General features: G+C 37.5%; 1 pseudogene; it reads right to left on the bottom strand.

The window, feature by feature from the left end:
* Window positions 1-3,235: 3,235 nt before the first annotated feature.
* LOC147441587 (uncharacterized) lies at window positions 3,236-17,150 on the bottom strand (annotated as a pseudogene).
* Window positions 17,151-17,902: the final 752 nt, after the last annotated feature.

Below are 17,902 nucleotides of genomic sequence, written 5' to 3'. Positions count from 1 at the left end.
CATTGCAGCTTGTTTGGCATTAACATTTCCTTTTTAGCTGCAAGAATTTGCTTATAATGTGAGCATACTTTGCCAATATAGCACGAGTATCTCTTGGCGGTGTCGTACACTCGGACACATTAATTACCAAGGACTTTAAACAAATGCTCTTTGATTATGGTCGCATTACCACTGAACTCATGGCCGCATTTCTTGCATTTCAATTGAAATGTATTCTTTCCAGCTCGCAGCTCGTGGATGTTAATTCACTCATTTCCTTTCACCATGCTAACAGATAAATTCAAGCTACCAAATCAACAAATCTACTTGTGTTAATTTTGAGGTCAAAATTACTTCAAAGCAACAAACTACACAAGCAATGCTCTAATGATCAATATAGTGATCAAAACCTGTCTACATTATCAATTAATCTCGTGCTACATTATCAATTAACAATAGACAATAATAGTCTTGGCATTCTTGAGTAAACTCATGTCAATCAAATCATATTTTGATGCACTAAATAACTTCATCACTTCAAACAAAATGTTTCAATAACATTTCACTATATCAATCCCTCTAAAGTGCAAGATCTTGGCTTTCACACATTATGATAATTGATAATTTTAATCCATTGCACTATATCTATTTATCTAAAGTGCAAGCTTAAATCTTTCACACATTACGATAATCGGTAATATTGATCATATCTTGCAATTGATTCTCATTGAAAATGAGGATTAGTTGCAATCTTTGACGATTGTCATATCTATCTGAAGTGCGAACATGAAGTTCTTACACTCCACAGTAGATCTTTGAAAGCTTATCTATTGCATTTGATGCACGTGTACAATCACACAGTATGATAAGCGTAGCAATCCAAATAAAGATAATTTAATATCAATGTATTTGTACATGAGATTCCTAAATTTTGATTCCAGTGAGAGCATAGTGTGATTGCTCTGCAGGACAACAAAATTTCTATCTATGTTTTCTTTGAGGTGAGAAAGTATATGCAGGTTAAAATCAAACTTTCCTAAATAAAACTGACCTCTATTCTATTATCTTTTGTTGACAAATAATCTCATGTGAGAGTACACTCTGTACACAATGGTAATCTCTAGGTTATATCACTAATTCACTTCCACATGTCAGTAAACTGAGCACGTAGCAAGTGATTCCTAAAAAATAAACACCTTATATGAGAGAGTTTGAGCTCTACACAACATACAAAGTTTAAATAATTTGATTTAAAACAAATAATTAATAAAATTTAGATAGAAAATTAAATTAGATTTAATTAAAACTCTAAAATATTCCAAATTTTTCTATAAGCAATTATAACAAAATTCGTTTTTCTAGTCTGCTATTGACATGGAATACCTTTTGTGAGGAACACTAGTCTCAACAAGGCGCGTTGCTGGTATATATACTTTTTTTTTATCAATACATCTTTTGATCAAAAAAAATTTGTCCTAAACATCTTTCGATCAAAAGATACTTAGATCAAAAAATTGAGAAAAAAAAAACGTTGCCCGTTTTTGCTGATGTTTCACCATATAATACGCCCGTGTAATATGGGTCAGGTAAAATACGCCCATATATGACATATTATATGTTTCCCGTATAAGGTATAATGCAACTTAGATTGTAAAGTGTAAGCTTTGTCCTAAAGTGTGAGTCAAGGAGAGAAGAGTGGAATTATCCCCTATACATTGGTGAAAGGCAGTAGAGCTACTTAAAGCTCATTTCATGAATGAATAAACACAACTCTATTCTGCATTACATCTCCCTTGTTTTTGGTGAGCTTGTTATGGCTTAGCAAATACTCAAGATCGTGTATAGAGGTCCAAGTTAATTAATCTTGGAACCTAATATGCTTGAAGGCGAACCATATTAGAGATCCAAACAGGAGCTATCGCGGAGGCAACATGGAATATGCAGAGTGGTAGTGGGCAATGCACGAAAAGGATGAACAAGATGCAATGGGCTCATCCTATAGACAACAACACAAATCTTAGGCTAGACAAACTCCCACGCACTATGGTTCAAGTGGCAAAGCAGTCTCGAAGGAAAAATATGCAAGTTTGGTTAAATTGAAACCTAACCCGATTCAAAAAAGGTTTTAGTTAATAAATTGCTTTTGTTATTGCTAGACTTGGAAAATATCACCTTGATTCGACACAAAATTTGAAACTTGGTGATGGTTGTTGGAGAACCTTTACATCTCTTGCGAGCAATTTCACTCAACGTTCGGATCTCTGCAGGCAGTAAGTCTAGACAAAACATATTGTATTAATTGTTTTGAGTTTTTAATTGTTTAATTTGGTTTTGGTTAGTGTAGATTTAGGGCGATCAAGTGAATGAACCTATGGATGAGGACGAGGACAAGGAGGACTTTGATGGATAGAAAATTATTTCTAGTCCTCTCTTAAAGTCCCAATGTGGCACAAGAAAAACTCTATGAGCATATGTATATATAGTTGAACTAAAATTTTCATCTTATTTGTAATTTTTTTAAATTGTTGGTCTTTTTCACGCTAAATTGTCAAGGTCTGGTAGATTCAAACTCTAATGTTTATCTTTTTTTGTGCACTTTTCCAAAAAATAATTGATGTTTCACATGTTTTATGCAGGTTAATAATAAAGGTGCTCATTTGGGCCACTCGAAATTGGGCAGCCCAAATGAGCACCTTTATTTTTGAAAAGGCGCTTAGCGATAATAGCCACGGTAATGGATGTAGCAGTGAACACGGTAATAATCACGAGTATATACCCACTACGATTACCGTGCATATTCCTGACAAACCATTGCCATGTCTATTGCAGCGAATATTACCACTAACATAATTTTTTCTCTCTCCTTTTTCATTTGTTATTCCGCAATACTAATAGGAGCGGTTCTCAAATTTTCCTCTTATAGTGGTCTGGGGATCTTTATGTTTGTGAGTTGAGCCAGGCCAGCACCAAGCTGCTGGCTGTGGGAAACCGGTGAGTGAAAGATACACTACACAAGATAATATGGCACAAATGACACCTTAAAAAACTTAAATTGATATTATACCTAATGAACACAAAATTTGAATATAAAATACTTGACCGTTGCAATAGGCACCATGTGCTCATAAATCTGCCAAGATCATGAGTGGAAGCACGAACACCAAAGCCTTACTCTCTTTAGTTTCATTCCCTTTCTCTTCTTGACCACCTTCAAGAGCACTAACTTTACCATCACTTGCTTCAGTCTTCTTTGAACTCAAACGAAACTCTGAAAACTACTAAAAATTTGCTTCTCCATAACATAGCTCTCAAATCCAAATAACTTCACCAAGGTATGTTTGTCTCCTTCTTTATGATTGACTTGCAGTAGCTTGCTCTCTACTTGTAAGAATTCATTGTCCTTAAGAATCTTGAGGGCTTGATGTTGATAATACTTGGTGACCTTAGTAGGCTTCTCCACCTTGAACATCTCCTCATATGAAGACTCACCCTGCTATTCATTTACATCATAAACAGTTCCTTTTTGAACTCTTTTTCCCTACTTTTTCCCAATCACTTGTGAAATCTTCGGTCATTATTTTGACCCATCCCCAGGCCTTTAAATCCCATGTAGTTATTTCAAATATTACCATGTATATACCCACGCATATTACTGCAAATATTGTTGTTGTATTTACTATATCTATTACCAAACCCCGCTTTAGCACTTAAACATTCAAATTTGGGTGTTTCCCTCTGTTATGCTTGTTAATAAAAATTAAACAACATAAATAAAATTTCAAGAAAACGATTTAAAACATGAGACAATATAGCTATGTGGATAAACAAGAAACTATGAAGAGCCTGCTCCATCCTAAATTTATGCATGCCCCTCCATGTAAAGCAAGCACTGTAAGAGATGAGAAGCCAAACATGGACGACATCTTCTATGGAGGCATGGGCATGATAGCGTGCCCACATTTTACCAGACAGTAGCACTTATGTTAGTTTCTTCAAGCTCTATCTTGCAACAATGTGCACGTGGCCTACACTTTTGCAAGAATCTTTCTCATTCTCTTACTTACGATGGATTTTTTTTTTTGGCTTTATTAAATCTTCTACTATCGCACACACATTTCACCCGAGAAACTACATCCATGCACTCTTTGCATATTCTAAAAGGATTTATGTAGGGGTACCAAAGAGAACTCTTGTCATGAAAAGGTGTTGAGCAAGGAGCACAATAAAGAAACCCTTGTTCACAGCACTCTTGCACTATGAACCCAAAATGCTAGCTCCACTTGCACCCATAACGCTTCATAATAAAACAATGCTTCTTAGAAAAATGTAAAGCATTTGTTATTTTTTATGAATAATTGTTCCAAAAAATTATAGATGTTTTGTTCTCAATTAAATTAATCACTCCCACTTGGTTAACATAATTTAGCATGCTTCACAAAATTAGAGATAGAAAGAGGGGGGAAAGAGAGATAAATGGATGACACAACAAAAAAAATTCATAACTTAAAGTATACAAAATGTTTATGAATCATCTTCCAAAAGATCTCTACAAGAAGAGTCATCTTATTCTAAGCCCATGGCTCCTAAATCAATAAAGGGAGAAAAAGAATTGTCATTTGTGGATGTGTTGGCTTCATCATCTTTGAATTCTTTATTGTCCATCTCATCATCATGGCAATCATCCTTGCTGAGACCCGTGGTCCGGGACCTGCATCATTGATCTCTCTCTCTCCTCTATCTCCCTCTCATCCAAATTAGTATGTGGGAGAGGGTCAAAGATGGTCTCCACTTCATTAGTGGAAAAAATGGTTTTTCCCCGAGGTGTTACGACAACTACAAATCAAAGTTTTGGTTGGCAGGTTTTTGGGATATATATGACATTTAGAAGAGAAGCTCAAAGTGAGTAACATTGGTATAATTAATTTTACAAGCAAATAAGGGTAAAGAAGATAGTCACTCACCTGCTCACAATTGCATGGCAAAACTAAATTCTTACCTTCTTGTGTGATGCACACTAGAGTCCACCATGTAGAGGCCATTCTCATGCCGTCTAGACACATTTGCAAACCACTTACACTCAAAGACCGAGGTATGAAAGGTTATAAAATTAACCTTTAGTATCCTTTCAATAGCCCCACAGTACTTGGCTTCATCACCATCTCTGTCAAAGTTTCCCATGATGCCACAGTACCATTAGGAGAAATTTGGACTCTCAAAGGGGCCCTATAAGGAGATTTGACTTTGCCTCTCTTGTCCAAAGCGGGCAACATGGTGAAGTACATAAACACTTTGTAAAACCCTTTCAACCAGCATATCATTGGAAAGATCTTAGAAAGTAGGTTCTAAATTCTCAAAGTCCAAAAAAATTGGAGTTGATTTATATAGGTCATGGACCCCCACTCAAGCTGAAATGTGGAGAGAGATTCCATTTATAAGATGGAGTTGTCACATCAAAGAATAGAATCTTCTAGAACATAAGGAATCTGATGGCATGCTATATATCAATGGATAGATATTGATGAGTACATTCTAAATCCAAAAGATTTGACAATTTTTTATCTCATTTGTAAAAAGTTTATTGTGCGCTTGTTTTAGACAAGAGGAAGAAAGTCAAAGTCCTTACAGGGCCCATTTGAGAGTCCAAAATTTCCCAAATGATGGTGGTTCGACGCTCATCAATGTGGCGTGTAAAAGTGTCGACCACATAGAGTTAAAGGAAAGGCACTACAAAATAATAAAATATCTTTTATCAATTACAAAGATAATTCAAGAAAAAACTATACAATATGGTTTAAGCATATGAGTACTCTACCTTTGCTATGCAACCTCATGCATACTCCCATTCTTTGTCAGTGATGTATTCTCCACATGCTTTTTCTTCTGTCAATCTCTCATGAATCCACTCGGAACTAATGAGATCAAAGAAATATGCAAGGTATCAAGGCACTTGAGGTGCCCTCCTCCCTCCATGATCTTGCTTCCATGCTTCCCTCTCTTGCAAATGCCTTGCCTTTGCCATTGTCCACAAGTCCAATCACTTGGTCATAAACTTTGCATTGAGGATACAAAAGTTGTTGACCACTCATGATAGATCCATATCCATGTTAAATAATTTTCTCTTTCCACTTGGAAAGTGTGAAGTCATCCTTGCATCCTCCTTGTCTGACCACATGCGAGGCATTGAGAGATCAACTTGTGCCAAATAATCTGAAATATAAACAAATGCCTCTTTCATGATCAACCCTTTGGCCATACATGCCTCTGGCTGGGACACTTGCTGCACAAAATCTATGAGAGTCTTTAAAAACCTCTCGAAAAAGAACATACATCCTGCATGCACTGCTCCACATATAGCAATATCCTCAACCATGTGAACCAAGAGGTGGATTTGGCTAAGAAGAACTAATCAAGGAAATGCATCCTCAATGGCACACACGGTTTCTAGTGCAAGTATTTGAGTGGTAGGGATGGCATCTATTTTAATTTCTTTAATGGGTTGCATTTATACACCCCTATCAAAAAAAAATACGTATAACATTATCGCTAAAATCTCGAATAATCATGAATAGCCATATGTTTTATTTTTGATGAAAATATATTTTGTTTGAAAGATATTTTGATTCAAAAAATCTATCTATATAAAGATAGTTGCCAGTTTCGATCAAAATCAGCAATTGTAGTTGGAGAGCTATAGATAGATAGAGACTATTGAGGTATATATTTTAAGCTTGTTTAAAATTTATACTAACTTTTATTTCTGTGTTGTGCTAGACTTTGTGGCGTAGTAGTTTTTCTCTCACCACAGAGTCTGCTTGCATGTTATAGGCCACTTCGTAGTGTGTAGCCATCCGGCTCACTCCATAAGTGAGTAGAATCTAGACTCTTGTCTCATGTTGTGCAGCTACTTGGCTCACTACAGGGAATGGTTTTAGGACAAATTTAGATTCTCACTCTTGTGGAGTAGTATATCTCTCACCATAGAGCTGAGTTAGAATTTTGTTGTGGTCGACTTGTGGAGTGCAATAGGCCAGATGCTACGTACACCGCTCACTTCAGAATGACCTATAGTTTTCTCAATTTTAGATCAACTCAAATCATCATTCATACCATGTAGAAATGCAAGAGTTTTGCTCGTCAAATAGAGAATGGAGAGATGCATAGTTCATGCCCTCTTCATCTCTGTGTGACACACTGTTTACTCTTGTGCTTCGAACTCCAAAGACATGTCATTGTTCATCACTAGATGACTTGGTGTTGTCTTGGATATAGATACATACGATCTTTGTCCTGCATCTAACATTGTTAAGTTCTCAACCACTGATGTTTATGTTGAAAGTTCCACACACTTCATCAAGAATTATATTAAGCCGTATCATCATTCTTACTACATAGAAATATGAGGCTTACATTCGTCTACCTAAGAGTGGAGAGATGCATTGCTATGCCCTCTTCATCTTAGCATGACACGCCTTGCCCTTGTACTTTTTAATCTTTAGATACGCCAGTCATCACTAGATGACTTCATGTTGTCTTGGATGCAAATATGTACGATGTTTGATCACAATCTCATATTGTTAAATTGTCTGCTAATGGTTGTGTTGTGCATTCCACACACTTCATCGGGAATTAGATTGATTAAACTGTCAATCAACATTACAACAATGCCCAGGACTTGTGTTGAGCATACCTCACAAAATCTGGGTTGTTCACATGTATACTCCAATTGTTTGCGTGTATTATGTAACACAAATAATAGGTTCGAGTTCTTGTGATGAGCGTCTCTCACACTCCTGGCATGTTCACCTCTGTATCCCTCTCTTTGTGTGTTATCCTCTCTCGTTGTACAATGTATGGATTGCAATCATAATATATCGTTGTTTGCTATAGATTATGTCATTTTTTAATGGTTTAGGGTCATGACACAATTTTGATAGTTTACCCTCTCTTTTGACAACGGTTATGTTTTTAAATTATATCTTGCAGATATAGCGAACACCAAGCTGGAAAAACATCAACAAAAATTTGCCTTTAAAGTGAATGGGTCCTATTTTTTGTTTTTTTCAAAGTTTTGCAAGTATACCACTCTAAACTTCATGTTTGTGAGGTTATGATTTCTAGAGAATAAGCCTTTATAGTTCTCAACATGTTCTGATGATTCTAGGGAGAACTAAGTGTGAAAATTGAAAGTTATGAGAACCTTACATATAAAGCCTAGGGTAGCTAGACCTTAGGATCCTCCTCCAACCTCCCATTATAGAGGCAAGCTCCTAGCCTCTTGCCCTAGACGGATCTCCTGTCCACACTGCCTAGCCTGGACCCTGGCCGTAGTCCGTGACTCCGTGGCCTTGCCCTTGTCTTGACATTACTCCTCCCTTAAGGAAGAGTTTTCGTCCTCAAAAACAAAAGTGGGAAACTTATTTTTAAGAGCACTAATGTTTTCCCAAGTGGCACCTTCCTCAGGTCGATCTTTCCACTTGATTAAAGCTTGTTGACATACATGATGACGCGTGGGTAAATCATGATAGTCAAGAATTGGTTCACGTTCATGCGGTAGGGTAGGAGATTCAACGAAATTGACCAAAATCTGATCAATGACATTGTCACCCCATGTAATCGCTTACGTAAACAGCTTACATGAAACACTGGATGGATGCGAGAGTGTGTGGGTAGCGATAGTTTCTAGGCACGATCAATAACTCGCTTGAGTATTTTAAAAGGCCCACAATATCTTGGAGATAATTTAGGTGTTGGCCCAGTTTTCAGACTTTTTGAATGCTCTAGCACACATAAAAATACTTCCTTCCCTTCCTCAAAGGTATCTTGCCGACGTTTCTCATCAGCATACTTCTTATACCAATCATGTGCTTGTCGGACATTTTGACGAGCGAGTTTCAGCATATCCATATGGTCTTGGAGAAAATCCTTAACCTATTGGAATTTTTTGGTTGCCAACCCCATCGTAACTGGTGACCTAGGTTGAAAACCATACATGAGTATGAAAGGACTAAATCCAGTCGTAACATGCTTAGCACTATTGTAAGCAAACTCAAGAAGAGGTAGATATTCTTCCCAGTCTGTTTTTTTCTTGCTAAGGTATGCGTGTAGCATATCCTCTAGAACTTGGTTAACTCGTTCAGTCTGACCATCCATTTTTGGATGATCGGTTGTACTGAGATTGAGTTGTTTACCCAATAATTTAAACACATCCCTCCAAAAATGACTGTTAAACTTGGGATCACGATCACTCACAATGTTACTTGGCCAGCCATACAACCTGTATAGATTGTCCACAAATAACTTGGCTAATTCTAGAGTCTTAATCATTGATTTGGCTGGAATGAACCTACATAGTTTAGTCAGCCGGTCTATGACCACCCATACTGAGTCATAACCTCGTATAGTGGTTGGTAAACCCACAATAAAATCCATAGAGATACTTTCCCATTTCCAATTGGGAATCTCCAAAGGATCTAAGTGTCCTCCTGCCTTCAGGAACTCTGCTTTGTTTAGCTGGACATGTTTGGCAATGCAAGACATAATCTTGAACAAAGCCGTGTAAACCTGGCCAGTAAAACTTTCGTCGTACGAGAGCGTAAGTCTTTTTAATACCCGGGTGCCCTGCACTTGGACTATCATGACATTCATAAAGTATTTGGTGCCGAATGTTGATGTCCGTCGGTACCCATTGTCGATGGCAAAGCTCTGCATAAAAAGGAAGCGTACTGGGAAAGTGTTCCCACCAATAACAATCAATGTTATATCCACAATGATACCTATCTTGAAGCTTAATAAAGGCACAAAGAAAAAAGTAACTTTTCATGACATACACATTGATAAACAAACATACATAAAGAAAGAGCATTGACTAAAAATCAATCTTATTTATACTATAGCTACTAACTACATTATAAAAGGAGTAGCTAACTTCAAAAGAAGGCCACAAAGAACATCATCATGTCTTTGGCACACAATCCACCATCTCAAGACTAAAAACTAAATAAAGAAATTACCAAGAGGTTACTTATAAGTCAAATATCCATGCAAGTAAGCATCCAAAGTAAGCAGCATAGGTCTAAGAGACACCCAATGTAAAACTTACTAGTCATCCATCAAAAAAGGATTTCCAAGCGGTTTGACCACAAACTCCTCCACTCCTCTTGTATGTTCTTTTTACTTTGATGCAATTGGCCTCTTCTCACTTGATAGCTTAATAGGTTCCACCAAATCCTTGATGATTGATGCATCATTGTCAAAAGCAAAGCATGTATATCCCAATATCATGGATGCATGTGATATGGGTGTCGTACCACAACCCATGTCAATCACTAAACCCCCCTAGATAACAACAAGTGCGTAGGACACAAGCCATGAAGCTCATACTCTTTTGAACTGCTCCACGAATCAATCTAGAGGATTGTGGATGTTGTGTCTTCTTTCTTTCAGGCATGTAATGAGCCCAAAAATCATCATCACTTTGCAATGAATTACCTTTGAAAAGAGCTTTATTATCCTCAAAATACAAAGTTGGATAGTAACCCATTCAATGAGCAAATATGAGTATGTTGCATCGTACCTATCATGCACATCACAATAAAAAAGTATTAGTATTAAATCATCAAACCATTACTTTTAGAGCTTGGTATTATCAAATATTATGCAATTACTCACACTGCGAGTGTTTTCTCCTTGTTTGCAACCTCCATATGGTATTTTTCTTCCCATCACCACTCTTCTTGCCATGACTAGATCTTGACAATATGCATACTTTTCAATCCAAGTGAGGCAAGGACCTACAAGTTTCAACCATAAAATTTTCAAAAAAGAAAAGAACAAATAAAATCTTTTTAAAAAAAATCAATGTAAGTAGGATTACCATCCAATGGGCTAATCATGACCAACCAACCATCATCAGTAAGACTAGCAGCCCCTATGGAGATACCATAGCGTACATGATCCTCTCTCAACATATCCCACAAAGGAGCCTTCTCGCCAACATCTATTCCCACCATACTTGTGGGAAAGTCTATCAAAACAAGTCCTGCTGCCCATTTCACTTTATTCCCTCCATGATGATAATGATGGTCTTTATAAGCATGCAAGCTGAAAAACTCATGCATCTTTCCACATGTCTCATTCTTTCTTCCTTTCTCAAAATCTCTACCCATTTCAATATAATCACCAACACAACATCCAAAAATAGATTCAGAACATGTGTCTCTATAAGATTTTGTTTGATGGCCCATTGTGAATATATGTCACAAATTCCTTTGCAAGAGTTGAGTCTTCTGCAAGTTACACACACACATAAATACTCTTTAGGAAAGAAAAAGAGCACACAAAGATATCATGCTTTTTATATTAAAAAACTCACCTAATACATTATCACTTTCTACAAGAATTTCTGCAATCTCTTGAGTATGAATGTCTTTCTCACTCACCATAACCTAATATAGAGAAAACCCATAAAACAACACACATTCAAAGAGAACCCAAAAGTTTGTAACACTTTTATCAAATGGTTGTATTTAAGGAGAAAAGACTAACCTCTTGATTTGCTAGTGATGTCTTTCTTTGATGCTTTCTTTGTAGCCTCTTTGTCCAAAGTAGCCGTAGAAGCTATGGATCTCTTACCAGCATGCAATTCATACATATCAATCTCCTCCTCCAAACGATTCCCCGAAGGAAAGTCTATCCACCATGGACAGGTTTCTATCTCCTATTTACTCAATCCTTGCATGATAGAAGGAAACATGCATAGAGGAGAGTCACCCACTTTATACCATGCCTTGCAAACACTGGTATTTCACCAAGCAACTTCTTCACAACAAGGTGTTTAAAAAACCTAAAATAGACACACATATTCAGAAAAAAATTCACATCAATGCACACCAAAAAGAATTAAAGCTAAAAAGAGCATTCAATTTACCTAAAAACAACACGTTGTGCCACTTTTTCAAGTTCCATGGACTTATTCTCCTTTGTCTCATTACCACTTTTTCCTTATTTGAGATCCCCTCTTGCATCCCTACTTCTCAACATTTGAAACATATACTTATGGGCTTCCAACTTCACTCCATCAAAATACTTTCTTAAAGTAGGGTCTAGTGGCGTTGTCGGTGGCTCCTCCATGCTTTCAAGTGAAGTTTCAAGTAAGGACATGGCCACGCTCAACCCTATCCAAAAAGATTTCTCTCACCAACCAATTGTCACAAATTAACATGCAAAAACATGAATTTAGCATTTAGACATACCAATGTCTTCCAATATTTCTAAATGATAAATTGACTTACCCTTTAAAATTAGCTTTTTCTCCCTTGTAATTCTTGGAGCTTCTAATAGTTTCAAAATTCTAACTCTTTTTTCAGATTGTAAATCAGGAGTTGCAAGCATTCTAAGTTTCTCCAATGTCACATATGAGTCTTTACCCTCAAATTGCAAATCAAACAATGTCTTTTTCCATTCCTCACCCAGTTTGGGATGTATGCAAAGTAAAACCTGACAAGTGTTTAATTATATACACCTAAATTCTCAAAATGAAAAATAAGCTCAATTACTTGTTTTGTGAAAATAAACACACCTTGCCAATTCTATCCGAAATTCGTTTCTGAATCTTCGACTTCTCCTTTCATAACGTATCCTCCCTTTGTTCTTCTAGCATAGTTCTTTCAATTGTTTCCGTTGCCGATGCAACTTCCTTGTTATATTTAACCTTTACATAGCTCACAAATAAAAGTTATAATTGCATACACCAAATCTATCTATACAAAAAAAAAGTTTAATTAAGTACCTGAAACACAAGCCTTGCCAAGTAACCGCTCAAAAATGAAAACCGTGACTCTTTGCTTCTGCAACCTCTGGCTAACTTATTCTCCTCCTCTTTTAAAGACTCAATATACTCTTTTGTATCACTCCCACATATGTTGTTGGTGTTAATTAGCACATCTCGAAGCAATGGTTTAATCACTGCATGTTCATTTAGCCTATTGCATAAAGAAGGATATGATAACTTATTAATTAAACCTTTGAGAGAACAATGCACAACCAAAATTACAAGAAAAAGTAACTTACACATTCATGCGTTGCAAAGAAGCAAGAAGGGCTATCTCTGAAGCCTTCCTTGGATCAATGAGAGTGCACATAACTCTCACATGTCCTGATTTATCCTCTTTAAGAAGTTCGGTTATAACTTCCATCCAACCCTTTGTCCTGTGATTCCCCTCCCACACAAAAGACATTTTCTTTGACATAAATTTCAGCTCTCGTTTTAAGGATACATCTTTTTCAAACTCCATATCTGCTTCCAGCCACATAGGATCCCAAGAAGCCTTAATGATATCTATTACCAAGGTTTCTTTCCCATTTCAAAGACAAGTGGAGACAACAAACATTCCCTTCTCTGGCATATAGTTCTTTGTAGTGAGGCGGTCCGGGGCGGGCAACAAGAAGAGCGGCCTCTAAACACCCTTCGAGGCTCCCGTGCTGCTCAATTGGGGCTGGGGCAAGCACAATCAGAGACAACAACAACCCACAGCCAGAAACCAAACAAGAAAAGGGGCACCACCTAGTTGTAGATGCGAACTAGGACGCACGTGATATCTCCTTGTACTCAAACGCACAAAGAGAGGGGAATGCAAGATAGCCACACACACCAAACACAAACATTCACCATGCCAGAGAGAGGTAAAGAGCACAAATCAACTTGAGCAACTCAATCTTAGCCTTAAAGACTAGATGCACACAAAGCTTGATGAGAAATAGAGAGACAACACAAAACTTGACCTTGTTGCCAATACACAAATTGTCTTAAGGTCACGGGAGCCCTCTCACCGAGCACCCTCTTACAATTGACCTTTTAGGCAAACAATTCAACAAGCCCTCAAACCACCAAGCATGAAATGGCACAACAAACTTCAAGGACAATATGCCTTCAACCACCTGATGAGCCAACTTATCAAGTCAATTTGGAGAGAAGAGTCGTAGTTGCAGCATACAATTGCACCCAAAACTATGAATCTTATTTATGGACAAGAGTAGGCTACAAGTGTGATTGCAGAGTATAGTATCACTCCACTCCTCTAGATGGCATAACTAACTTCAAGCTTCTCCATGCACCTATGTGTAGTGATGGAATAGAGCACTCACAATGCACACACTCTACACAACTAGGCTTGAAGAGTGGTGTGTTATGTGTTGAGAATGGTGTGGTGTAGTGTGATCATGTGATAATTTACAAGGGAGAGAAGGGCTCTATTTATAGGTTTTAGAAGCCCCGATTAGGATTAGGCCTAATCAAGTTTATTTGAAGGAATAAAAGATTATGCTTTTTTTTTTTTAGGGTGGGTCTCTCTTGTCCTTTGAGTCACATGGATGTGGGCTCAAGGGAAGAGAATTATTGAGGATGATAGGAGAGAGGATTGAGTGAATAATTTGGGAGTGCCTACTCTAGTAGAGGGTGCATTTTACAATAAGGTTAGTGGTTAGTAGTTAGTAATTATCACTAAAAAATATTTACAAAATCATTCACCAAATGGTGAGATATATGATGAGAAAAGTTAGAGAAGAGATGAGCTTGTAAAGAGAGGTTGAAGCTTTGGAGAAGTTGACATTCACCTCTTTACAGCACCGGTAGAAGAAGCAGTCAGCATGGCGAAGTAGCGCGTGTCGATGAAGCTATGTTATCTTCAAACCTTGGAAAATTCATGATAAAAGCCTTCATTTGCAGAGGTTATCCTTGGATTTTTGCTGATTTTTTGAATTTCTTTACAAAGATGAATAGAGTATGGTAATATGGACATATATGTAGAGAGAAAGGGGGACACATAGGGTGTAGAAATGGAGGATGAAGGCTATGGAGGTGTGAGAGATGTGGCAATGGTGAAGAGGGTGAATTAGGACATAGGAGTTGCAGGTTTGGGAGTGGGAAGGAGAGGGAGGAGTGTGTGTTAAAGAGGAAAATGATAAAGTGGAAGAGGGAGTGTGACTGCATAGCATGGGCAAACTGGGGTCCACCAATAAAATCATAGCTCACAGCTCGTAACTCAAAAAAATATGAAAAAATTTGAGATAAAATTTAAGCTCACGATCTACAACTTTTGTTTGTATCACCTTTCCAAATTTGGGGAGCATGTGATCTTTAAAAATTCAACAAAACCGTCTATTTTTTCCACTACACAAGGTCGTTGTGAGGTCCTTCTTTGGATGATTCTTTTGAATACCTCCAAGAGTGAGCTCCCCATGGTGCATGCATGCATGCAACATACCCTTGACCTTATTTGGTAGGTCTATAATTGAAGATATTGTTGAGATCATGATATAAATGAATAGTACAACTAAGAAAATCAAATATTGAGGGGTCTAAAAAATATGTACATGTCAAATATAAATAATATAGGTGGAAAAAATATAAAGGGGTCAAAATAAATCTCTCCCATTATAAGTCTACCATAAAAAGATGAATATTTTTTGTGGTCTAATTTATGAGAGTAATAAAGAATAGATGTAGGAAGGAAAAAATCACAATAGTGAAAAAATATACACATAAATAAAACTAGTTTTTTTGGATTTTTGTTGGGATGGAGTTACACCAAAAATAAGAGAAGCTTGCATGAAATTATTTTTATATGGAATAAAGAGTATGCAAAATGATAAGAAAAAATATGGTAATGATGAGTTAATGTACATAGCATAAATAACACACACCTGAGTATAAATATTTAAATAAATATCAAAATAATTATGAAAAATCATTATATTTAAGCCCTATATACAATGAAATATTTACACACAAATGGGCCATAATATACTTATATTTTTTATTTTTGTTATTTTTCTGGCTCAACTAGCCCAGTGACTAGCTAATATAGGATTTTTAAGAAGATATGGGAAAAGTCCCCTAACTCACACACACCTATATACAGTGAAATGGTAGGGATAGCCAAAGTGTTTGGATGATTTTGGTAGGGTGGGTTAACTTACTATGGCAATTATGGAAAGCCGAAAAACGGCTATCAGTAGCAAATGCAATTTTAAGTGAATTGACATCTTTTCGAAGACCTCTTACTTTGGCATGTGGCAGTAACCTGCATAGAGGTGTGCGAGGACACCTATCAGCTGGCAATACCCTGCAATGACCAATAACATCACCACCTGCAGCTAGCTAGATATTACATGCTATAAGAGCATTGTTTCCATCTTCATCATCATCCTCCATAACTTCAGAGTTTACATCTTTGTCCTGCATGACATTTGTTGGTTGAGGTAAAGGGTTTGTGTCAACATCAATCTCTTCAGCTTCAACTAATACAAAAGCCAATTTCTTCTTTAAACTTTTGTTGGGACTTTGCTCAGTGGGTGTCGACTTTGTTGTCTTCCTCTTTGCAAATTTTCCCATTGCAAATCTGCAAGAGAAAAACCATCAAAAGCCTCGAGTTGAAACCACATTGCTTCAAATCTTTCTCATTGAAGTCATTTTTTGAGCAAAATAAATGAATTCATTGCTTCACCAGAGTTTTCAAACTTGCATTTGGAAAGATCCAACCCCATGGTGAGCACACCATTTTTTGCGAGAAACTTTTGGCTACCATGCATCAGTTACTTTGGGACACCACAGCTTTTCTATGCATGAAGAGTGGTTTAAACAAAGAGTGATGATCACTTTAATTACGGGTTCATTAACAAAGCCTGCACCAACACATTTCACATGTCGATCACATTAACAAAGCCTGCACCATCACATTTACATGCCTACCTTGCAACTGTTGATCTGACAGCACTCGGCTAAATCTGCAAACTGGCTACTAGAATTTGACAGAAAATCTACGAACTTGCTGTCGTGAACTGAACTGAACTTTGCTTTGAACTGCCGTGAACTAGCTACCGTTGACAGAAAATCTATGAATTGAACTGCCTAACAGAAATCTACAAACTGCAAGCCAAATCATGGTATGCTTGAGATGGTGAGAGATAAGAGAATATAGGAAGGAAAATCAGTTGTTACGTCCACAAGAAATAAACCCAAGGCAACCATAGGCCTACTTGCAATTTCAATCACTCAAAAGAGTAATGGACCCAAGGAGTTAAACCCAAGGCAACCATAGGCCTACTTGCAATTTCAATAACTCAAAAGAGTAATGGATCATTTGGGGAACAAGCAGGTAGGTAGGTGCAGCCATACCTACAACAGCATGGAGTTGGCGGCCATTGCCATAATAAGCAATGCATAGCAGCTCACATACTTGCAATGGAGGGCAGCTAGAGGGAACATGTAGCCCAAGTCATTGCCGACTCCCACCCTATTTCATTTCTAACGATCCCATCCTTGCCTCTCTCTCTCTCTCTCTCTCTCTCTCTCTCTCTCTCTCTCTCTCTCTCTCTCTCTCTCTCTCTCTCTCTCTCTCTCTCTCTCTCTCTCTCTCTCTCTCTCTCTCTCTCTCTCTCTCTCTCTCTCTCTCTCTCTCTCTCTCTCTCTCTCTCTCTCTCTCTCTCTCTCTCATTTATTCTTTAGTGATGGCTTAGCCTAACCATTTGAGCGAAAAATAGATTTTAATTGAAAACGCTTCACATTATCATGATTTGGCTTGCTCACTTGTGTTGGGAGCTGAACTGCCTGATAGAATTGTGAACTGCGCACTGGCTAAAATCTGCACATTGTTGAATCTTCGCACTGGCGGAATCTGCACACTGGCTGAAAATCTACACACTTGCTGAAAATCTGTGAACTGCTTGGAACTACCCACTGCGAAAATCTGCAAACGCTTCTCTCCTGACGTGGCTTCTCCAAGTTGCGTTTCCAAACACAAACCTCAATGCCTTAGTGAGGACTCAAAACCTCAAAACCTCAAACCTCAAAGCCTTTAGCTCCACACTTACGTCTCACCAGCGCTCCCATGAAAGCATTTCTAAATGCAAGCACAAAACCCTTGGT

This window comes from Adiantum capillus-veneris, chromosome 15 (assembly GCF_014529385.1).
Source record: "Adiantum capillus-veneris isolate H3 chromosome 15, ASM1452938v2, whole genome shotgun sequence".
Classification (NCBI taxonomy): Eukaryota; Viridiplantae; Streptophyta; class Polypodiopsida; order Polypodiales; family Pteridaceae; genus Adiantum; species Adiantum capillus-veneris.
The sequence above is the reverse complement of the archived record's forward strand: the minus strand, read 5'-3'. Positions and strand labels throughout refer to the sequence as shown.